A 25777-nucleotide genomic window follows, 5' to 3' on the forward strand; every position below is an offset into this window, starting at 1 on the left:
TAAACGCAGAGTTAATTTTAAATGTGTTAATTATGATATCAGAGGTGTACCTGTAATGTTCCATGAGCACAGAGAGCTAGAGTTACCTCAGTCTGGGAGGTTTGGGGAGGTGCTAAGAGGGAGTTAAATAAGAGTTTAACCCTCCGTCTTTAAAAGGAAGCTAGCTCCTCAGAGGCAGGGGTTTGGGATAAGGGGACAAAATGGGCAAAATGAGAGGCACAGAGGGTCTGATATCCTGTCCAACACATTACACTGTATCGAATGAATGAGTGAAGAAAGATCTGCTTTTCATGGCCCATTAACTTTCCACAGATCCTCTGCTGCATAAGCATAGCCATTAGAGAATTCTTTTCAGGGTGTTTCCCTATTATAGCCATTTGGAGATGTGAGAAATTACATTCAACAGCCTGGAAAACTACCCTCAGAGCTTTCATTAGCGTCTGTGTATCATCTCCTTATAGTGGTAAATATCTAGATTCCTATCTCCAGTCACTGTACCCCGGTTTAATGCTGGCAAATAAAACCCAAGCACTCATCAGAAAATAAAATATTTACTCAGCACCCTCTCATAAACACAGCTATTGGAATGCTGCACATTTTAATGTGATAAGATAAATATCACAGGAATGGATTAAGATAAATAATATGTTTTATACAGCGCATCAAGATGTACTGGTGGTGATCAGGGGAAATGTGGGGAGCAGCTTCTCCAGCTGAAGGCTTCACAGTGAGGTGGGTGTGATTTGGGCGATGCATGTGGATGATTCTTCTTTTCCCATTCTCGGTGTGTATCAGCAATGCCTATTTTCAGGAAGTCTGGCAATACCTTTATCACCGTATGCAGGACCCTAAGGTAGTCATGAGGCAATCCTGGGGAAAAAGGAGTTATGGCCCTTCCCACTATCAGAATGTATGTTGTTTACCAAATGCCATTTCTGAAGCCAGGGTAGACACAGAAGAAAAAATAGATATTTTTCAGTTCCTTTTGGGATTTAGTCCAGAGCTGAAGAACAAAAGCTACAGTTAATTCATACCAAACTGTGATTCTGTAGTGCTCTGTCTTGATGGAAATTGGAGGCTCTCTGTGAACGGAGTCTTGGCAACTTCAGCACTGCTCTTATCTTTGAACCTCAATTTGTGCTTCCCTAAGCAAGTCACATGGTTTCAAAATTTCATGCTTTTGTGCATCCTGTTCTCTCCTGGTAAACTCCTATGGATCCTGAAAAACCTGAATACCAGAGGCAAAGATAAAACTAAACCCCTCTCCCATTCACATGGAATGTTGTTTTTCTTTCTTTTGTAGGGCCACACCCACAGCATATGGAAGTTCCCAGGCTAGGGGATGAATCAGAGCCACTGGCCTACACCACAGGTACAGCAACGTGGGATCCAAGCCCTGTCTGTGACCCATGGCACCCTCACCACTGAGCGAGGCCAGGTATCAAATCCACATCCTCATGGATATTAGTTGGATTCCTTGCTGCTGACCCACAACAGGAACTCCAACACATGCAAAGTCTTACTACATGTATGCATGATAAATGAGGGCAGGGGCAATGTTTGCCTAGTGAACTGTTCTAATTCCTGTGCTTAGAAGAGTTTTGGCATAGAATCAGTGTTTAAGAAGTATTGATTGAATTAATGAATTATCAGATCTTATCCAAAACATGGAGATTTTAACCTTCCTTATATGAATAACCTGCCTTGCCCTTGCTGGCTGGACTTAGGCCATATTCAGAGGCAGGAGGGTTCAGTGGTGTTCCCCCAAACACCTTCTGCTTTATTCCCAGCTCCCTGATGTATTAATTTGCACTGACTCAGGCAGCTGAGCATGTCACCTGATATACTGCTGAGGTCCAGGAGGACCACATTACATATGCCCCCTGCCTTCTACTCCCCTCCCTGTTCCTGATTTGAAGGAATATCAGTAAGATGAAATGTTGCCGCTTTCAAAATGGTGAGAGTGAAGGATCAAAGTCTCTGAGTGATGAGCAAAAGTCTTTCCCCAGCCACAGGAAAGGAAAAAAAAAAAAAAAAAAAAAAAAGCAGGAACAGAAACGAAACAAAAGGTGCTTTCCCTCAAGAGCAGGTACCTCCAAGGTATGTGTTCTACAGAGGGTGGCAAAGTGACTGGTGTGTGGGATCTGCCACATGCCCAGGTGTTCTGTGACACAAGTGGTGATACAAAGAAGGAGAAAAGGAGAGAAGCCTGGGGCTGCAGAACAGATTTCTGGAGGAGATGGGACAGAGCCAGGCTTACAAAGAAAGGAAAGCCCCAGCCATAGAGTGACAGAATGGTTCCAAAAGAAGGGGTTAAGTCTGTGAGCAAACTGAAAGCAGACAGGCAGGCAGGAAGGCCCAATTGTCTGACTGCTGCTAAGGGGGAGGCGTGAGCCAGAGACAAAGTCAGAGTGGAGAACTTGGCCTTGGATGCTAAGGTGAATCATTTCAATTTTGCCCAACATGATATCAGACCCAATTCTGTGCTGTCCTAAGTCCCTTTGCCCTATCTGAGATTGTCTCTTCAGTGGTTTTAGGAGATATTTCAGTAAGCTACAGTTGCTTTTTCCTCAAGACTGAGTCCTTTGTATTTGCACCCATTCCCCACCCCATCCCACTCAGCGGTCCCAGGATGTCAGTATCCTCACTTATTTAAAATGAACACCAGTGGCTTCTAAAGGCCAAATCTTCTCTCTAACAACCTAAGCCAATTTCTAGTCCTGACTATCTAGAGAAAAAACCCATGGTTTTGGTTTGTTTGTTTTTCGGAAGCTCAGGGATGACTGTGGCAGTTCTGGCCTGGGTCCTGAGAAAAGTGACCATATCCTAAGCTCTATTCTTTTGAAAGGAGTCAACCACACAGGTTTAGTCATCCTGAAGTTATTGCTAGGAAAATGTCCCTGCCCTCCACCCATGCTGAAATTCTGAGTTGATAGCAGAGTACATGGAACGCCTGCATGCTAATTCACAGGACAGCTAGAAAGTGCATACTTTGAAATGCATTTTCAAATTTGTGGTGTTGTGTGAAACATTATTAGGCAAGTATTATTACCTCAGTAGATCTCCGTGGCGGTTTACCTATTAGAGAATTTCACAGCATATATAATATCAAAATGAATCAATACCTTCACCTCGAGGCTGATTCCTCAATTACTGTAACTACCAGTTGTTAATTGAAATGCTTTTTACACTCTGCTTTCCCTTTAGACTGTCCAGGCTGCCCATGTGAATGCAGCCGTGGAGCACAAATAAATTGAGCATGAACAATTAGGCTATTCAGCTTTGGGTGATCTAAAAAGAGATGCGAGATTCTGAATCTCTGGGCTGCTGCATGACTCTGCCTGACTGAATCTCTTCCTCCTGGCAGTTCTCAAGTCTCTGATGTTTTCAAATGGTAATGAAGAGTTTCCCCAAGATGCTTTACATAGCATCTCACATAGCTATTACCAACCTACAAGTTACTCAGTGGGGCTGCCATTCATTACTGTTCTCTTTGGACAGAGGGGGATCTGGCTTTGAATGGTGATTGAAGGGTTCTACGCTTCTGTGACCACTGCAAAGGTCTCCCTTTAACACACTAATGCAGGCTGGTGACTCCAGCAGGAGGACCTCCCTTATTCAAACTTGTCACAGGGGCCTGGAGACCACACTCCTTTGCTCTGACGTTGTCTTTACATTAAGATCCATTTGTTGTTCTTTTAGAAGGAGATAGTCACAAAGTAACTGAATTCCAGTGAACGAAAAAATAAATGGGACAGTTTTCAGATCCTCTGAAGCAAAAAAATAAAAGCAGGGATACTTCACTGACTAAATGTGTCCATGGCTTTTACTCACCCACTATTATAAAGTTCACTTGTTCTGGCAGGTCACAAAGCAGCAGGGTGCTCACAGTACAACCCAGCATGGTGGAAAATGAAATATTGTCAATTAAGATTAATATAATAGGAGTCAAGATTTATGTTTTTATTTTTGCTTTTTTCATCAGATTACTAAGGTAATTAAAACCCAGGGAAATAACAGTGTTTGCTGGGCTAGGTTCAAGGTACAAACCTAAATGCTAACCAAGGTTAGGCAGGCAAATCAATTAAGGATTTCAGGATTTTTAAAACTCTAACATGCCTGATTCTTCCCAGAAAATCTTATTAAAATTCAGAATGCTGGGCCTACCTTCTAGCGATTCTGATTGGATGGCTTGGGTGAAGACAGTGAATGCGAATTGCTTTCTTTTTTCTTCCCTTTTCTTTTCTTTTTTTTTAATTTTATGATGGCACTCACAACATATGGAAGTTCCCAGGACAGGGATTGGATCTGAGCCACAACCATAACAACAATGAAAGCTTAACCTACTATACTGGGCCAGGGATTGAACCTGAACCTCTGCAGTGACCTGAGTTGCTGCAGTTGGAATCTTAACCCACTGCAACACAACAGGAACTCCGTGAATATGAATTTGAATTTCTAAAAAATTCCCCAGTGGTGCTGATGCGCTGGTCTGTGGACCATTATCTTGGTAGAATACATGTGTATTATGGACAAAACTGAAGGGTCTGCTTCACTGGAAGTGAACTAACTCTAATTAGCGTCTATGGTGGAATGGAGGGCTCCTGCTGGCCAATCATCTGAATTTTGGTGGAATCCTACATTGCAGGCAGTTCATTTACTATTTTTCTCTTACAAACCTCCTCATGAAAAATAAGACAGACCTGTCAATGTCCATCAGATGGCTTGGTCAGTAGGTCAACAAACAGCGTAAGAGTCATTTGGCCTTGCTCTCTGTACTGGAGGGATTAGGATGTTGTTTAGTGCCATTAAATGTTGGTTAAATGAATAAGACCACCAAATTCTAAAAGCACAGGGCAAAATGTGAATTCTTACCATCTGAGTCTCATAGTTTAGATCTTTAAATGGCTCTTTCAAAACTCAAATGGGAGAAAATGCACAGGGTTCCAAGGGAAAGAAGATAGCTATCCATACAACTTGGAACAAGGAAAACATGCCTTGGGCATTTCCTGGTGCAAATCAATTAATTGTTCTGAACTGAGACCCGGGATTTTTATGAGGACGAATAGGATATTGGCAAACAATAGTGTTGTCGTTTTATTTTGTTTCCTGTTGTCAACAGCAAGGCCAATTACTTCAGCTGGGCTGCATCAGGAAAGTGTGAGCTGAAAGAAGAGTGACATTCCGAAAAGATTTCTTTTCAAGCTCTGTGTCTTTAGGAAGCTTCCTTGCAGTGACCTTATACTTGGAATTCAGCTTTCAGCTGGTATATCCAGCATTAAAGGTGACAGGGAAAATAAAAGTCTTCCTTCCAAAGATTGTGTGTGCCTTTGGCAAAGGTTATAGATGTGATGTCTTTGAACATCCTTCTTCATGATGGCTCTGTCGCCGAAAATGGGCAGAGGAGGGAGGAAATCTGCAGTGAGCTAAAGCTGTTTTCAGGGTAATGATTGTCAAATCCTGTACCTCTTGAATGCAGAAAAGTTGTGGGGTTCATATTTACATCTAAATATCTGGTTTACTTACCATCTTGTTCCCTTCCTCTCCTGCCCTGTCGTATCTTGTAGACGCAGGATAAAAAGGAGAAAACATTGTGTTAAAAAAGTAAAATACCCCAACATCATCTAAACTAGTGATTTTTGAGACTAGAAGCAAGTTGTTAACTCTTGCTGGTCCCAGGCTCTTCCCCCTGGCTCACCTTGTTTTTTTAGCCAGGAATAACAGAAGGATGATATGTGCCCCTTCCAGTCCATGGTCCCTGCCTGAAGGGATCCAGATGTCTCAAAACACGCCTGGTTACAGGCCATTATCATTATTTCAGCAATTATTCATTTCCTATCTGGGGTGGGCTGGGAACTGGAGACAGGGACAAGAATTACCCCAAAAACAGATTTACAGTCCTTCAGATAATTTGCTCTTCACTATCATACCCCTCTCTGATGACTCAGGCCATTTCTAGACTATTCAGAGCGCTCCTATCCACCCATCAGAAAACCCCACTGACTGATTCAAATTGTAGCTCTTCCTTGATGCCTTCCATGGGTACTTAGGCTAACATTCTTGTGTGATTAGATAATTCCATAGAACACACATTAGAATGAGACCATCATGAGTTCAATCCCTGACAGGTCTGCTAATAATGGGTTATATGTCCTTCATCAAGTTTGTTTCACATATATAAGCATATTTCTGAATTTCTGCACTCAGCTTGGCATCATTTCAACTCCTTCTACACTGCCCTCTGCATAGCAGGAGGAAATCTGGAATAACATGAACTAGAAGCATTTTCTCCCCATGATTCCCAGTTCGATTTTACTATATTTGTAAGATTTGAACATTCAATACAATGTTCTCATTCTTTGTTTTCATACCCCAGCAGCAGTTACAGGGAGAAATATGGGCGGATGTGAAGGGTGTAGCATCCTTGCAGGGTGCGTAGAGGAGCACCCAGGAAGGTGTCCAGACAGTGGATATCTTCAGCAGGCTTTCCTATGATTGCTGATGTTTTGGGCTCTTTCAGAATGAACAGCATTTATCTCTTACTTTGCTGCCATAGGTTGTGAGATTCTATGAACAGATTTTCTGAGTTGGGGATCTTGTTAGTGGCTTCCTTGTTTTTCATTCCCTTTCTCCAGAAAGATATTGCAGTGGTTGTGCAGCCCTTTGATTCCTATATAAGACAATTTTTACTTGGACTACTAATTGTATGGTCTTTAGTTTCCTTCACCAAACCTTGAAGGATACAAGCTTCAATCCCTTATCAGCAAAACAGAGATTAAAAGCATACCAACCCAAGTGTATGCTATGCTACCAAATTTGACAACCTAGAAGAAATGGACAACTTTCTAGAGACTTACAGCCTGCCCAAACTGAATCAAGAAAAAATAGATCAGCTGAACAGACCAATCATTACAAATGAAATTGAATATGTCATAAAAACACTCCCTACAAATAAAAGTCCAGGACCAGATGGCTTCACAGCAAATTCTGCCACACATACAAAGATGAACTTATACCCAATCTCCTTAAATTTTTTCAAAAGGTTTAAGAAAAAGGAACACTCACAAAGACATTCTATGACACCATCATCACCCTAATTCCAAAACCAGGCAAACATACCACCAAAAAAGAAAACTATAAGCCAATATCTTTGATGAATATAGACACAAAAATACTCAACAAAATTTTAGCCAATTAAATCCAACAACATATAAAAAAGATCATGCAACATGACCAAGTGGGATTCATCGCAGCTACACAAGGATGGTTCAACATACGCAAATCAGTCAACGTCATACACCACATTAACAAAAGTCAAAAACCACCTGATCATCTCAATAGATGCAGAAAAATCATTTGCCAAAGTCCAGTATCCATTCAAGATAAAAACTCCTACCAATGTGGGTATAGAGGGAACATACCTTAACATAATCAAATCCATTTATGACAAAGCCTCAGCAAATATAATACTCAATGGAGAAAATCTGAAAGCCTTTCCACTAAAATCTGGAACAAGACAAGGGTGCTCACTTTAACCACTGTTATTCAACATGGTATTGGAAGTCCTAGCCACAGCAATCAGACAGACAAAACAAATAAAAGGCATCCAAATAGGAAGAGAAGAGGTAAAACTGTCACTGTATGCAGATGACATGATACTATATATAGAAAACCCCAAGGACTCAACCCAAAAACTACTTGAACTGATCAAAAAATTCAGCAAAGTAGCAGGATATAAGATTAACATTCAGAAATCAGTCGCATTTCTGTATACTAACAATGAAATATTAGAAAAGGAAAACAAAAATACAATACCTTTTAAAATGTACCCCTGGAGTTCCCGTCGTGGTGCAGTGGTTAACTAATCCGACTAGGAACCATGAGGTTGCGGGTTCGGTCCCTGCCCTTGCTCAGTGGGTTAACGATCCAGCGTTGCCCTGAGCTGTGGTGTAGGTTGCAGACGCGGCTCGGACCCCGCGTTGCTCTGGCTCTGGCATAGGCCGGTGCCTACAGCTCCGATTCAACCCCTAGCCTGGGAACCTCCATATGCTGTGGGAGCGGCCCAAGAAATAGCAACAACAACAACAACAAAAAGACAAAAGACAAAAATAAATAAATAAATAAAATGTACCCCCAAAAATCAAATACCTGGAAATACACCTGACCAAGGAGGTAAAAGAGAACTATAAAACATTAATCAAGGAAATTAAAGAAGATGGAAAGAAATGGAAAGCTATTCCATGCTCCTGGGTTGGAAAAATTAATATTATAAAAATGGCCATACCACCCAAAGCAATCTACAGATTCAATGCAATCCCTATCAAATTACCCATGACATTTTTTTACAGAACTAGAGGAAACAATCCAAAAATTTATATGGAATCACAAAAGATCCAGAATGGCTGAAGCAATCCTGAGGAACAAAAACCAAGCAGGAGGCATCACTATCCCAGACTTCAGGCAATATTACCAAGCCACAGTCATCAAGACAGTGTAGTACTGGTTCCCAAACAGACATAGAGACCAATGGAACAGAAGAGAGAACCCAGAAAGAAACCCCAACCCCTATGGTCAATTAATCTTTGACAAGGGAGGCAAGAACATAAAATGGGAAAATGATAGTCTTTTCAGCAAGTATTGCTGGGAAACCTGGACAGCTGCATGCAAATCAATGAAACTAGAACACACCCACATACCATGCACAAAATAAACTCAAAATGGCTTAAAGACTTAAATATAAGACAAGATACCATCAAACTCCTGGAAGAGAACATAGGCAAAACATTCTCTGACATCAACCTTACAAATGCTTTCTCAGGTCAGTCTCCCAAAGCAACAGATATCAAAGCAAAAATAAACCAATGGGACCTCATCAAACTGACAAGCTTTTGCATAGCAAAGCAAACCAAAAAGAAACCAAAAAGACAACTTACAGAATGGGAGAAAATAGTTTCAAATGATGCAACTGACAAGGGCTTCATCTCTAGAATATACAAACAACTTATACAACTCAACAGCAACAAAGCCAACAACCCAATTAAAAAATGTGCAAAAGACCTGAATAGATATTTCTCCAAGGAAGATGTACAGATGGCCAAGAAGCACATGAGAAAATGCTCAACATCCCTGATTATTAGAAAAATACAAATCAAAACTACCACAAGATACCACCTCATACCAGTCAGAATGGCCATCATTAATAAGTCCACAAATAACAAGTTCTGGAGGGGGTATAGAGAAATAGGAACCCTCCTGCACTGTTGGTGGGATTGTAAACTGGTACAACCACTATGGAGAACATTATGGAGGTACCTTAGAAATCTAAACATAGAACTACCACATGACCCAGCAATCCCACTCGGGGGCATATACCCAGAGAAAACTTTCCTTGAAAAAGACAAATGCACCTGCATGTTCATTGCTGCACTATTCACAGTAGCTGAGACATGTAAACAACCTAAATGTCCCTTGACAGATGATTGGATTAGGAAGATGTATATATGCACAATGGAATATTACTCAGCCATAACAAGAACAAAATAATGCTATTTGCAGCAACATGGATGGAACTAGAGACTCTCATTCTGAGTGAAGTAAGTCAGAAAGAGAAAGACAAATACCATAAGATATCACTTATACCTGGAATCTAATATATGGCACAAATGAACCCTTCCACAGAAAAGAAAATCATGGACTTGGAGAATAGACTTGTGGTTGCCAAGGGGGAGGGGGAGGGATGGGGATGGATTGGGAGCTTGGGGTTAATAGATGCGGAATATTGCCTTTGGAATGGATTAGAAAAGTAATTCTGCTGTGTAGCACTGGGAACTATGTCTAGTCATTTACGATGGAGCGTGATAATATGAGAATAAAGCATGTATACATGTATGTGTAACTGGGTCACCATGCTATACAGTAGAAAATTGACAGAACACTGTAAACCAGCTCTAATGGAAAAAAATAAAAATCATTATAAAAAAAAAATACCAACCCAGAAGGCTGTAATGAGAACATAATAAAGAAGTTCATTTGAAGTGCCAGGCATGGCACCTAGAACTCCACAAATAGTAAAGTCCTTCTTTATTTTATAGCACAGAGTACATAGGCCAATGCTCTAGTGCTCAGTCCACAAAGACTCAGTTTATTAATACGGTGCTTAGCCCAGTTATAGTCACACCATAGGCACTGAATAAATATTTATTGATAGAGTAATTCCTGTGTTTGGCTAAGGTAATTTCTAGCACATCTGCTACCATCTTTCATGTCACAGGGAAAGAGTCCTGGGGGAGTCCTCCAACCACTCATTGTAAAGCACTTTGATACTTCTTGGATTTGGGAACAATCACCCCAAATTAAGACTAATGATGTCGTGTTTCCTACAGTCAACAGCAGAGTTCCATATGGCTGTCTTCTCATCTTTCTTACATAAAACGTAGGTTATGACTATGAATTTAAGTTGTGTACAGGATGAAGGCAGTCAGTCCTAGGACCAGTGTGGAGGTGGAGGTGGCCTTTTGGGCACCCCCAGGCATCATTCACCATTCTAGTTATTAACCAATAGAGAGAAAAGTGGCAATACATTTTGGCATTTTTTATTTCTCTGTACAATTGAATACAATGATTCCTTTGTGTTTTTGAAAATGTAACATTTATGATTTGAATTAACTTCTTTAAATGGTATGCATTTTTGTGTTAATAGTGGGGTTCATTTTCTCCTCTGGTGTGAATTAGGAAAGTCAATTAGACGAGTATCAGGTTACCAAGAGAGTGACACCATCATTGTCGGGAGCAGACTTTTTGGTGTGTTTTCGCTTTAAGTTCAGGTAAAATTCCCCTGGAGGAAGCTCTCTGAAGAACTTTTTTTTTTTTCCTGATGTGTCTGTGTGCTTTGGCCTTGATGCACTTTCTGCAAAGATACATCATCTCTGATTATCACCATTCTAGGTCTGCACAGTAATACAGTGTCTAAAACATAGTCTCTGTAGTAAACTGGCTTGGTTTAAGTACTGCCTTTGCCAGTTAAAAGCTGTGTGACTAGTCACCTTTCTGTGCTAGAGTTTACTCATCTATAAGGATGAGAATGTGAGGATCATGACAGCAACTGTGTCAGAGGGTACTGAGAATATAGAAGATATTTATTGAAAGTCTTTAGCGGCAGCTTCTGTATAATGAGCCGTCAAAAAGTATTAGCCTTTGTTATTGTGGTAAACACTGTATATAAAATAGCTTGAATTTTTCAATAAACACGACATGTTCCAGTAATTTTACTAGTTATGTAGAAAGATAAAATGTGAGTAAGTGTGGTCTGTAGTCTCTTGTCTCATGGGCTCACATCTAGTGAGGAGGATAGGACCTGAGTGTAAAAACTCAAAATACAAGGCAGAAAATGTCAAGTGTGTTCCCTTAAATAGAGAAACAGAAATTTGGGTGCATGCTAAGGAAATTCAACATAGGAATGTTTCAAAAGATGGATTTAATTTGGACATGCAAAAATGACCAATGGTGCAGAGACAGGAAAAGGCCTTTAGGCAAAGGGACTGAAGCTATTAAGTATAGCAACACATAGAAACAGAGGGAAGGTTCAGTTGGATTGGGCTGATTCCTTCTGAAAGGCAATGTGAGCAAAAATATGCACCCAGGAAGAGCAAATAAACATCAATGGATTATAAAGTGTTCGCTTTGGAAGTTAAGAGGTAAGGTGCTATTAAAATTCAGAGAAGTTAATTGTTATGAATGTCACTCACCAAAATTATAGTAAGGCACAGTGCCTGGAGTACGCAACGTTGCTTGCTTCTTTTTGTCATTGAGGTTAACTACTTTATTTTTTAAGTTTTATTGAAGTACAGTTGATTTACAAAGTTGTGATGAACTCTGCTGTACAACAAAATGATTCAGTTATATATATACACATATCCATCCTCTTTCAGATTCCTTTCCCATGTAGATTATCACAGAATATTGGGTAGAGTTCTCTATGCTAGACAGTAGGTTCCCATTGGCCAATCATTCCGTGTACCTCAGAGTCTAAACTACTTTATACTTGACACACGTGAGATGGATTTTTATGTGTCAATTTGACTAGCCACAGGGTGCCCAGTTTAAACATTATTTCTGGATGTGCCTTGAGGGTGTTTCTGGTGAAATTAACATTTGAATTGGCAGACCACTCTGCCAAGGGGTGGGTGTAATCCAATCCCTTGAAGGCATGGATGGAACATCAAGGAAGAGGAAGGGGGATTCCTCATTTTCTTCTTGGCTCACTGATTACTCACTGGGACATCTCATCGCATCTTCTGACCTTAGTCTAGGATTTACAGTCTTGCCTACCCAAGTTCTTGAGCTTTTATACTTGGATTGGTTTTCCTGGGCCTCTAGTTTACAGACAGCAGATTATGGGATTTTTTTTTTTTTTAGCTTCTAAAATGACATGAGCCTGTTTGTCATGATGAGTATATAAATATATAGGTAATAGGTAGATGATAGACACATAGGCAGGTAGATAGGTGTAGACCTAGATGTAGATATACATAGAGATCCTTAGATACCCTATTGATTCTGTTTCTCTGAACACCCTAATACAACACATTATCCCATTAATTTCTCACACTTACCCTATGAAGTAGGTATTATATCTATCTCCATTTTACAGATGGGAAAACGATAGATAAATAAAGTAAACGGCTTGCTTACCCTGCACAGGTAGTAAATGACAGAGTTGGTATTTGAGCCTTGAATGTTAGAAACCAGAACTCAGAATGTGGGGTAGAGCCTCCTGTGATCTCTGTGCTTTAGTAACCAGCAACTCTCGAAAAGATGGATGTGTGGCATATGTTCTGTGCCCATGATAAGAGCCACAAGAAGGCTCTGCAGAAGGGTCTCCCAGAGAGAACAAGAAGAAAAAATGTATATTTCTGAAGGAGGTGAGAGGGGCTTGCCAGAAGGAGGGGGGTGCTACAGCTGAATCTTGAGGACTGGTTAGTTCTGAAGCTGTGTCAAGGAAGGGGAGGGTATGATGCCAGAAAAATACAGGACATATCCAGAAGGGATGCTTATGTGTCCTTAGTGGCAGGCTCAATGACCCTCTCTCAAAATATAGAAGATCCATGTCTTTTGTATTTGTAATTTCACTAACTGCAAGCATGTAGAAGAAAAATATACAAAAGTGTTTATCTGAAATATTGTTTTAAATGAGACTAAGAAATCATATAAATGTACAACATAACTTTACAGAATAATATCATCAGTCATTAAAAGTGAAGATAGATACACATCTAGGAACAATTACTAAGTGGCAGAGACAGGTAAAGCTGATATTGTGTATATAGAATTGGACACAGATACGCTGATAGTGAAATTTAGGGGGAGTTTTAAGTTTTCTCCTTTTACTTTTCTGAATAGCTTGCATTTTTACAATAGACATGTGTTCCCAGAATTCAGGGCTTTTTTTTTTTTTAAGGAACCATGAAGATTGAAAGACCAGACAACTTAATTAGTAAGCAAAAGAATTATGGAATTGGTCTGTTAGCATGAGGCATGGAAAGTGGAAAGAGAAAAGTTTGGAGAAAAGCATTGGTGTGCTCCATCTCTTTCTTTTTATACGTATGACTAATGACTTCGGTGACAATGTGATTTAAGGGAATGGTGTGGTTCAAAGCTGTGAAGGATCATCTGTTGAAGAAATTGCAGAGCTGCTGTCCTATAGACTTTTAGTTCTTCAAGGCAGTGCTACCCTCGTGCATGCCAAGTCACGCTGTTGAATCATAGTGGGTCGTAGGTGTGCAGGTATACCCATCCTTCAGCCTTCAGGATGAACATGCAAGACTTGTCAGAGCAAAAACCCTGGGCCAGGAACCACTGGTAATGGGCTGCCTCGTCTGTTTACCCCCATACACTGTTAACATGTTTTGTTCATTGTAAGGTGAAAAATAACCGAGAGCCCTCCCTAAAGAGACTATTTTGTGTGACTATTTTCAAAGAGACCATTGTTTTTTGAAGAGAGTAACTTGACTGGCCATCAGTGAAAGCTACAAAATTTCCAAAGTCATATAGCTCATTGAATAAGTAAGCTAATCCCTTATTAAAGTAGAACTAAGAATGTGGTCAAAAATGCAAAAGAAAAAAGCAAACATTGCATTACAATCAGAATAGAGCACAGAGCAAAGGAATTGAATTCTAGAAATGATCTTTTCTGAGAAGGTAAGTCACCTCACTGCTTTTCAGGGAAACTACCTCTTTGTATCCGGCATCAATTACTAGCAACAGAATTCTCAGCACCTATAAAATGAGTAGTTAGAAATTCAAACTGTTAGCCTAGTGCATCTGACATGGTGGTTTTTACTTAGAAGGTAATATAGGTCTTTTTTTTTTTAACAGTCTCTATAAAAATTCTTAATCTTCGTGGTGTCATCTTCTGTTGGAAGGCTCAATTCCAACTATTGATTAGTTATGATATTTATGCCCATGTTTGTCTTCATGACAGCGCTGGGGCATTGCACTCTTGATGGCTTTACTTGGGGCATAGCTGCCATTCACTGACGCAGATTAGACCACTCAGAGCGAAGGCGATTCGGGAGATGAAATGCTCACTTTAATGGCTGATGGTACGTTTTGTGAGACTCAGGTTCATTTTCCACTTGATGACTTATCCATCTTCCACACCGTGGGCTTCTCAAAATCTCCATTAAAGTTAAACTCCACACCGGCCCTCTATCTCCCTCCTCATTCCAAGACTGATGTGTCTTCTCCTTCCTACTGCCCAGGTTGCTGGGCTGCATGCTTGCCTACTGGGTTTCTTTGATGAGAATGCTGAAGAAACAGGGAAAGGACTCCTGTGGGAGGCTGACTAATCCTCTCCCCAAGTCCACATCCCAGTTCCCAGAAACTGTGCATGTTACTTTACAATATAAATAGGACAGGCTATTAAATTAAGGATTTTGAGAGGAGGAGATTCTGGATTATCTGGATGGGCCCTACATGTAATTGCAGCTGTCCTCATGGGGAGGCAGAGGGAGATTCGATACAGAAGAGGAAGCAGGAGATGGAAGTAAGAGATCCGAGTGATGCATGGGAGGGATCATGGCTAAGGAGACAAGGAATACAGGTGCCTACTACAAACTAGAAAAGGCAGGGGCACAGATTCTCCCCTAGAGATTCCAGCAGGAACATGCCTGCCTACCCCTTGGATTTATCCTAGTGAACTTGATCTCAGATTTCTGGACTGTGTAACTGTAAGAGAGGGCATTTTTGTTGTCTGAAGGTGCTAAATTTGTGGTATTTGTTTGCTGCAGCAATGAGAAACTGTTAACAGCTTTTGTGAATGTGATCCCCATACTACCTCCATGTGCTTCCATCCTTACCTAAAAGTGCTTTTATGGTTAATTTCCCTCTACTACCGGTAGCACATCTTTATTTTTTCTCTCTTTATTTTACCATCTTCTGTCTTACACATGAGAAAATGAAGCCTTAGAAAGCAATGCCATTTTCTCAAGGATACATCATTAGTTAAGCGATAGGGTGTCAGGGAGAATCCTTTCTGTTTCCAAAAAGGATCCTTTCTGCCTCCACCCTTCTGCTGATGCTCTTTCTCTTACATGAGGCCCTTTCCCTGAATCTGAGCTTCCCCCTTGGTGATGAGCAGAAAGCATAGAGTCCCTAGACTCCTTTCTAGTGTGTATTTGCATAAAATGTCAATATGACCATGACGTTAATAATGATGAGCTGTTGACTTAGACATTCTGGGAGATGAGGCTGCTTGGAACATTTTAGTGTTCCACTCCTTAATGATGAAAATAGAATCAGACAGAAATACCATCTGAAAAAAACTTTATTTCACTATGTGACCTCTAAAGTCCCTGAGAATTGGATGAATAAAAGAATCTTTCAAGAGGTTTGGGTCACTGCCACATTTTTGTAATATTTATGGAAGCACTTTCCTGTTATTTAAACATACTTGTTTTTCTCCTTCTGTGCTTTTTGTCTCCATTTTAGATAGAGCTATCCTTCTTATTCTTCCTCCTTCATGACCAGCCCCAAAGTAAATTTTCTGTGGATCTATTACAATTTGATGATGATGATGGTGAGGATGATAATGATGTCTAACATTTATTAAATGTTTACTATGTGCTGGACTCAGTGTTAAGGAATTTTGCACCCTTCATTTTAAGTCTCACAACAACCCTGTGATCTAAGTACTTATATGACTGGTTAGGATTCTGAAACTCAGAGTTAAGCTAACTTATCCAAGGTCACAATGCTAGTCAGTAACAAAACAAGTAGTTTATAAAAGCCATCTCATTTCTAAGCTCATGTGCTTTCTTTGTGTTCTCTTCGAGAACTACACTCCTTCTCATCTGCTAATAGGAAATATTACATCCCAGCCATTCTGTTGCTGATTAAACTCATCTGTGGTTCTCCAGATATCTACAAACTCCACTGTAGCTCCCTAATCTTGTCCATCCACCCTTTTGGGCAGAGTCAAGCACTTTCAAATTATTCCAATATCTTCTTCCCCTTTCTTTCTTTCTTTCTTTTTTTTTTTGGCTGCATCCTTGGGATGTAAGGTTTTGAGGCCAGAGATCAAACCTGCACCACAGCAGCAACCAAAGTCACAGCAGTGATAGCATTGGATCCTTGACCTGCTGCACCACCAGGGATCTCCTCTTCTTCCTTTTTTGAATTGAAGTACAATTGACTTACAATGCTGTTTTAGTTTCAGGTATATAGCAAAGTGATTTGGTTATATGTATATAGATATAAATATAGATACAGATTCTTTTTCATTATAGTTTATTGCAAGAGATTGAATATAGTTCCCTGTGCTATACAGTAAATTCCTGTTGTTTATCTATTTTATACATAATAGTGTGCATCTGTTAATCCCATACTCCCAGTTATCCCTCCTCCCACCCTTCCCCTTTGGCAAACATAAGTTTGCTTGCTATGTTAGTGAATTTGTTTCTGTTTTATAAATAAGTTTATTTGTACTTTTTTTTTTAGATTGCATATATATAAGTGATATGCTATTCATCTTTCTCTGTCTGACTTCACTTAGTATATGATACCCTCTATATCCACGCATGTTTCTTCTACCCCTATTCTTCCTGGCCTCAAGTTCACTGGCATTCCCATTTCCTCAGAACAACAATCTAGTACAACAGCTCCATAGAATAAAGTCTTGGTCACTCAACCCCACCAGTGTGTGAATTTTACCTGAGGATTTGTAAAGTCAAACTTGATAGTTGCAGGGTGGTAAGAGGGTTTCATGTGGATAGAATAGTGAGTTGTGACATTCCCACCTACAATTACAAATTTGCTGTATTTTTAATAATCTCTCAAAACCTATTACCCATAGTCTCACTTTGACAATGTACTTCCTTTCTCTCTTCCTCTCCTCCATCCCACCTCAAAGGTTAGGTGGGATGGAGGATTAAGCAGACCATGCTAAAATCAATGACATGATGATTGATATCTAGAAACTACATTCTATTCCTCTTATAAAATTGGCCAGGTCTCAGGGTTCCCAGAAGTGTGACATGGAAATATGCAAAATAAGTTTTTAGGATGAAGGACAAAGTCAAGGCTCAGACGTGCTTGTTCATTGAGGGGGTCTTAAAGACCCCATTGTCCTCTACGACACATAATGATGTTCTTTTAATTGAGCTCCACATTCACTATCAAGAAGAGTGAGTGAAAGATGAGAAATAAAATACTTCCATTCTTTTCCACTGGCTATTACCTCAGTAATGGCACTAATAAAAGTGACATTAGAAAGAACTGGGAAAAAAATCATCATTACTCTTGGACCCATAAGAAATGAAGATTCAAAAGGTTATTGCAGGTAATAGATTCACATTCTAACATGGAAAATGATTGTGGGCTTAGATTGCATGCATTTGGCTTAGTAATGGTTTTCCAATAGGAATCCCATGCTAGGTGGATAGAAGCAGAGCCTCTGGGTCTGGGAGAGAAACTGGGGGCTTGGTTCCCACTCTGGACTCTGGAGTAGGGTTTCACTGTAAACACCAATTCTCCTCAAATCTATTCTGAAGAGCCTGGCTAAGATCGGTTTCTGTGCTTGCCGGGCTGTCAGAGGACAGGGAAGAAAGATAGTGCGAGATGAGACAAGATGAACAAATGAAATCCATCTAGCCTGAATGAACACACTGTCCAAAAGCTATTTCAGAAGTCTGAGTGTAATCGCTCTCTGGATGCCTCTGTTCACACTCAGGCTCCAGCTGATGCACTTCGTATCCACTAAAACCTGAGTTTACCAAGCCATGAGTTGAAATAAGTGAAATATTGTCATTCTTCCCCAGAAATGCAGGGATTTAAAATGGCTGCCACTGCGTAGCCAAAAACATAAATTTCAATGGCTCAATTTATATATGAAAATGTTATTACCTCTCTATGGTTTCTAGGTTATAATTATCTTTACCGTGAATTAGAATTCGGATGAAGAAAGAAAGAAAATAGGAAATCCTACTAATGCTTTATCCCCTTCCTATTTTTATATTATTTAACATTTAAAGTACAGTTGATTTACAATGTTGCGCCAATTTCTACTGTACAGCAAAGTAACCCAGTCATACATATATATATACACATTCCTTTTCTTATATTATCTTTCACCATCGTCTATCCCAAGAGATTGACCATAGTTCCCTGTGCTGTACAGTAGGACTTCATTACTCATTCCTTACTTTTTAATTCAAAATAAAAAAGTATTGATTACCTATAAAATTTCACTCACTGAGATTAAATGATAAGAAGCCCTTATGGCCTCTACCATTGTGAAGTAACAGGAAGGGCCCTAGTCAGGGAGTCAGGGTCCCCATAGATTTTCTCTTCTGTCTCAAATATCCAGTTATTCAGACCCCAAATCTCAATGTTCCTCTTTACTTCTTTTTTTTTTTTTTTTTTGTCTTTTGTCTTTTTGTCTTTTGTTGTTGTTGTTGCTATTTCTTGGGCCACTCTCGTGGCATGTGGAGGTTCCCAGGCTAGGGGTCGAATCGGAGCTGTAGCCACCGGCCTAAGCCAGAGCCACAGCAACACAGGATCCGAGCCGCGTCTGCGACCTACACCACAGCTCAGGGCAACGCCGGATCGTTAACCCACTGAGCAAGGGCAGGGACCGAACCCTCAACCTCATGGTTCCTAGTCGGATTCGTTAACCACTGCGCCACGACGGGAACTCCCTCTTTACTTCTTTTCCTTTAAATCTTTTCATCCTTTCTTTCAGTAAATCTAACCATTTCTCGTTATTCCAATCTTTTACCAAAGCCGATGTTACCACTGTCTTTTTCACACAGATGCCAGAGTGCTCTTTTCAAAATAAAAGTCAAATCAGATCGCTCCCGTTTCAAACCGTCTGATGGCTGCTGAGCCCACTTAGGACACACTTCAAAGCTCTTACCCCATTCTGTGAGGCACGTCCCTGGATACCTCTCACAGCAGTGCCGGACACCCTTTCCTCCCTCACTGGGCTCCAGCTGTCCTGGCCCCTTTGCTCATCCAGAGGCCAGTCTCAGCCAGGAAGCTCCCCATGTTGGTGCCTCCACCTGGGATGTCCTTCTCTGGGCTCCTCACAAAGCTTGTTTTGGGATATAGCCTCCTGTGAAAGACCTCTCTCAACACCTCTCTAAAGAGCCCACCCCTGCATGCTCTTCATCCTCCTCTGCTTTACTGTCAGTGACTCATGCCTACCTGACACTGTGTCGTATTTTAGTTTTCATTGTCTGTCTCCTCCCAGTAGGATAAGAGCTCACAGAGAGAAGAGATGTGGTTTTTGTTCTTTTGATTGTTGTTGTTTGCCACACATTTTCAATGCCTGAAAAGTCTGGGAGAGAGAAGGCATGGGGTGGATATATAAACTGGACCATCTTACCCCATTGCTCTTAGTTATTTCATCCTGAGTCTTAGATTTTAAGATTTTATTTTTTTAATTTATTTTTGGTCTTTCAGGGCCACACTCACAGCATTTGGAGGTTTCCAGGCTAGGGATCTCATCAGAGCTGTAGCCACTGGCCTACACCACAGTCACAGCAACATGGGATCCAAGCCACGTCTGTGACCTACACTACAGCTCATGGCAATGCCGGATCCTTTATCCACTGAGCAAGGCCAGGGATCGAACCTAAGTCCTCGTGAATGCTAGTCAGGTTCATTAACTACTGAGCCATGATGGGAACTCCCAGATTTTAAGATTTTTAAGGGCTTTTTAAATTTAATGATCTGGAGCTCTATAGCCTTCATATGTTCACTACTCTATCTGTGATGCACAGATAATAATAAAAAAAAAGTAGCTAATGAAGATAGCTAAAAAGAAAAAAAAAACTATAAAATCCTCCTATTTCCAACAACTAGACGTAACTATGGTTTTTGTATAGGACCATTGCATGGTGTGTGTGTGTGTGTGTGTGTGTGTGTGTGTGTGTGTGTGTGTGTGTGTGTGTCTCTGTGTGTGTGTAGTGGGAATCTACTGTTACCCAGAGATGAACTATAGAGTGAGGAGACAGAATGCCTGCTTTGGGGTCCTAGCTTTACACTTTTGGCACTCATTTTGTGTGACTGTGGGTGAACTGTTTACCTACTTCCTCTGTGCCCATGTTTCTTTTTCTAGAAAATGGGAGGTAATAGCAACTGGGTTATTTTGAAAAGTGAATTAATACCTATAAAGAACACTGAGTAGTGTACAGACTAAAAATATTAATGATTCTGTTCCCATTTAGTTATCCATGTTGTCATACTCTGACCACCTTACACCCTGACTGCTCCTGTTTATCATTTTGTCTCTTCTTGTAAAACACTCCCTCTTCAAGTCTTGCTGGTATAATCTGCAGGGAGACTTACTCCATCTGGTTCACAGTCATGACTTCAATGTCATGAAACATTCATTGGATTACCCAATCAATTAGAAATAGTGGTAAAACTCCAATGCGGGCTATACTTATTAGGTGCCATCTAGGGAAGTGTGAATTATGATTGTTTTCCCATAGGTGCTTATATAATGGCTAGGGATCTGTACTGCACATGCGCGCGCGCGCGCACACACACACACACACACACACACACACACACACATAAAGATAACAATACCAGAGAGTGAATCAAGTGATGATGGTCTTGCAACCATTAGCAAACATAGAAGAACTCTGAGGAGGAAAAAGACCTTGTGATCCAAGCTCCCTGAAGAGGATTCCAGAGTTCTGCGTGAACTATATACCCTTACCTTTCCCAGAATATTGCTTTCCATTCTCCTCCACTCTATTCTCTCTACATGCTGCAACTCAGTCTTGCTAAACTTCTTTTCACCCCTCAAATGTTCCACACCTATATTTTGTTTCTAAGGCTTTGTTCATGCTCTTTCTTGTGGACAGAATATTGTTTGCCCCATATTCACTCCATTCAAACTCCAAGTCAAACTTTCAAAAATCAGTGTAGACAACACTTTCTCTAGTAAGCCTCTCATGGTGTCTGGGTTTGAGATCCTTCCTGTCTATACCTTAGTATCATTTTCTCTTGAAAGTACCTGTTTACTTGCTATAGTTTCTCACTAAAATTCCATGTGGGAAGCTCCTTATACTGGCAGTTCTCTTCTGCACCCCCAACACATGGCACAATATGTGGGTTAAATAGAAATCTATTACGTAAATGAGTCTAGATCAACTACTGTTTTGGAAGAGTTGTTTATACAAATTGGGAATGTCTGTTAATCAAAAATAATTCTTCCAAAGAAGTAAGGGCAGCTATTTCTAATATCCAGTAAAGACAGCCTCAGTTCTAGGGACTGATATAGAGGTCTTCATTCTCTAACTTGTCTAAATTAATTTATTTGCCTGTGCCTCCCACAGCTAGTTGCAAAACATCCCAGCCATTCTAGAAGTGTCCACTTCCCTACAGAACACAGTATGGACTAGTTATGTCCATCTGGTGTGCCATCTTGTCATGCCTCTGTGGATAACATCCTGTTCCCATTATGGGAGAACCATTCTTTTCCTGTTCCTTCTTCATCTGAGACATCTTTTCCATGGAGAAGCTATGTGTGGATATGGGCTGACTGTACCACAGTCAGGGTTAGGAGTGACTTGTCTCCAGCACTTCTACAGTCTTCCTCTTATACCTTCTCACTCCAGCACAATCTCTGAATCATGTTTCTCTGGGCCTGAATACCTATCTGAGGACTGGGCTGAATTGGCCTCATCATTATTTGGCTTTACCCTCTAATTATGCATCAGTCCCAGAGGTTGTAAATTCTGCCCCATTTTGGCCCACGTTAAAGCTAATTTTCTTACATATTTCCCACCCTGGATTTTCAGTGTGCTATATGCCTTGCTATATTGATTGATCAAACACTTTCCTGGATATAGAGTGGAATCATAACCATCATAGCTAGAGAACATAAAGTATCTTATACTTCCTCTGTATTACCAAGCCATAGAGGACAAGATCAGACACATAAGGTCACTCAAATTGTGTGTACATCTACATGTGTGTGTGTGTTTGTCTCAGCCCCTGGGTAGGGAATATAGAAATATAGTAAAGATAAGTCTCAAGAGACTGTTCAGTTCGATGGTCTTTGATGTCCAAATAATTTATAATACTAAGGTAATTTTTTCAACTAATAAGAATCTCCTTTTTCTGAAAATGCTCAAAGGATCATAAGATGCTTTCTTCTTTCCAAATTTTGTAGCCAGGTCTCAGGGCTTTTTTTTTTTTTTTTTTTTTTTTTTTTTTTTAGCAGATGTGTCTTTGACAAGGTCTACTCAGTCCTTAGGTCCAGTGCTCCCTCCCCACACACCAATTACTGCCAACTCTTGTGCAGACATATGTGAGAGCCATGTTTGATGCTGATATACCTAGACACCTCACAGAGGCCGCCAGTCATACACCTGGAAAATGATTGCTAGGCTGATATTGACTCCAGATAGAAAGACTGTTCTGTTTAATTTGAAGACTTTTTAAATGGTGCTCAGGGAATGATATGCTGCTAATGGAGAAAGTGAATTTGTTAATTTTTAATTTTCTTAAGCTGTGGCTCTTCATTAAGAACTCCCTTATGTAAAGTATGCTGGTATTGTTTGGAGATAGCTAAGCATCCTTGGACTGATGACCTTTGCACATTAAGTGCTCCTGGTGCTGGGGCTTTATTGCAAATCCATAATATTCAACCTCAACTGCCAGAGGTCTTTCAAATCATCCATGACACTTATTCTTGAGGTTTCAGCTCTGCTGCTTCAACACTGACCTCTTTAAAAGACCTCACCCTGACTCCCTCATTCCTTAAGGATATATTTAGGAAGTGCCCATTATAAACTAGGCATCATGATAGAGAGAAAGTGCCCAGATGAATATGACACAGTCCCAAGAGAGATTTCAAATAATTTGCATATTTACAACTTTGCTTCAATCCCGCTAAAATATATATCCTGCCAGCCTCTCCTTCACTTAAGAGAAATAATTTGTCTTCCTTCTTGTCAATGTTTTTAAAAAATTACATATACAAATCATGACAAAATTCCCTAATTCAAATGTGTCAGTCTCTGACCTAGGTCTTTGGGAGACCACAAGAGTTAGGAGAGTCAAAAATCCCTTTTTTTTAGAGACCAAATTTCAATTGTAAAGAGATATATTTTATTTTAAAAATAGAGCTGAATGAGACAATTCTAGATAATAAGTATTATGAAGAAAAAATAAGTTTTATTGAGAGAAAGAATGTGTGTGTGTGTGTGTGTGTGTGTGTGTAGAGTAGTGTTCCTTCATATAGGGTTATCAGGAAAAAAGTTCTCTGAAGAGTTGACACGTAGGCTAAGATGTTAGAGAGTCAGCCACACAGCCATCCTGGAACTGAATAGTCTAGACAGTTAAATCAGTGAGTGCAAATGTCTTAGCTTAGCTTGTTCTGGTGAACAAATTTAAAGTCCTAAGCATAAGAGTCAAAGCATAAAAATAAGGTAGGAAAATGGATGAGAGAGGAAAAGGGATGGAAAATGAGGGCAGGGGTCTGGAGAATTTTAAGACTGTGGTACTGAATTTGGAATTTTTTAAGTTTAATTATTAAATTATTATTATTTTTAAAGCATAGTTGATTTATAATATTTCTTTAAGTTCTGCTGTACAGAACTGAATCATGTACATTTCCCTGTGCTGTACAGTAGGACCCCATTGCTCATCCATTCCAAATATAGCAGTTTGCATCCAAAAACTCCCCCAAATGCCCATCCATCCCACTCACTCCCCTTTCCCTGTAGGATACCCCAAGTCTGCTCTCCTTGGCCATGATCTGCTTCTTTTTTTTTTAAGATAGGATCATCTGTTCCATATTTTAGATTCCACAAATAAGTGATATCATATGGTATTTGTCTTTTTCCTTCTGGTTTACTTCACTTAGCATGAGAATCTTTAGTTTCAAACATGTCACTGCAAATAGCATTCAGTTGTCTTTTTTATAGCTGAGTAATATTCCATTGTATATATGTACCACCTCTTTTTTTTTTTTTTTTTTTTTTTGGATTTTTAGGGTCACACCTGAGGCATATGGAAGTTCCCAGGCTAGGAGTCAAATTGGAGCTCCAGCTGCCAGCATATACCACTGCCACAGCAATGCAGGATCTGAGCCACATTTGTGACCTATGCTGCAGCTCACAGCAACTCCAGATTGCTGAGCCACTGAGTGAAGGCAGTGATTAAAACCCATCTTCATGGATACTAATCAGATTTGTTTCCACTGTGCTGCAATGGTAACTCCCTGTACCACATCTTCTCAATCTATTCATCTATTGATGGACATTTAGGTTGTTTCCATGTCTTGGCTATTGTAAATAGCACAGAGATGAACATAGGGGTGCATGTATCTTTTTCAAAGGAAATTTTGTCCATATATATGCCCAGGAATGGGATTGCTACTGGTAGTTCTATGTTTAGTTTTCTGAGGTACCTCCATACTGTTTTCCATAGTGGTTGTACCAGTTTACATTTTTACCAACAGTGAAGAAGGGTACCTTTTTCTCCATGCCCTTGTCAGCTTTTGTTATTTGTTGACTTGATAATGATGGCCATTCTGACTGGTGTGTAGTGGTAACTCATTGTATAGTTTTGATTTGCCTTCCTCCTATAATGAGTGATGTTCAGCACTTTTTCATATTCATGTTGGCCATCTGAATGTCTTCTTTGGAGAAATGTCTATTTGGGTCTTCTGCCCATTTTTCATTTGGGTTGTTTGTTTTTTTTGTTATTGAGTTGCATTAGTTGCTTGTATATTTTGGAGATTAGACCCTTTGTTGCATTGTGGCAAAGATTTTCTCCCATTTTGTGGGTTGAAAATGGTTTCCTTTGCTGTGCAAAAGCTTTTGAGTTTAACTACATCCCATTGGTTTACTTAAGTCTTTATTGTCATTTTTCTAGGAGGTGGATCAAACAAGATGTTGCTGTGATTTATGTCAAAGAGTGTTCTGCCTGTGTTTTCCTCTAGGAGTTTTATAGTATCTGGCCTTACATTTAGATCTTTAATCCATTTTGAGTTTATTTTTTTATATGGCATTAGATAGTATTTTACTTTCATTCTTTTACATGTAGCTTTCCAGTTTTCCCAGGAATATTTATTGAAGAAACTATCTTTATTCCACTGCATGTTTTGCCTCTTTTGTCATAGATTAGTTGACCATAGGTGCTTGGGTTTATTTCTGAGCTTTCTATTCTGTTCTATAGGTCTATATTTCTGTTTTTGTGCCAGTACCATATTGTTTTGGTGACTGTAGCTTTATAGTATTATCTGAAGTCAGGA

Source organism: Sus scrofa, chromosome 14 (genome assembly GCF_054392235.1).
Source record: "Sus scrofa isolate SSC_HxYL_T2T_F1_AM1 chromosome 14, Sscrofa_HxYL_maternal_Yorkshire_Landrace_v2.0, whole genome shotgun sequence".
Taxonomy (NCBI): domain Eukaryota; kingdom Metazoa; phylum Chordata; class Mammalia; order Artiodactyla; family Suidae; genus Sus; species Sus scrofa.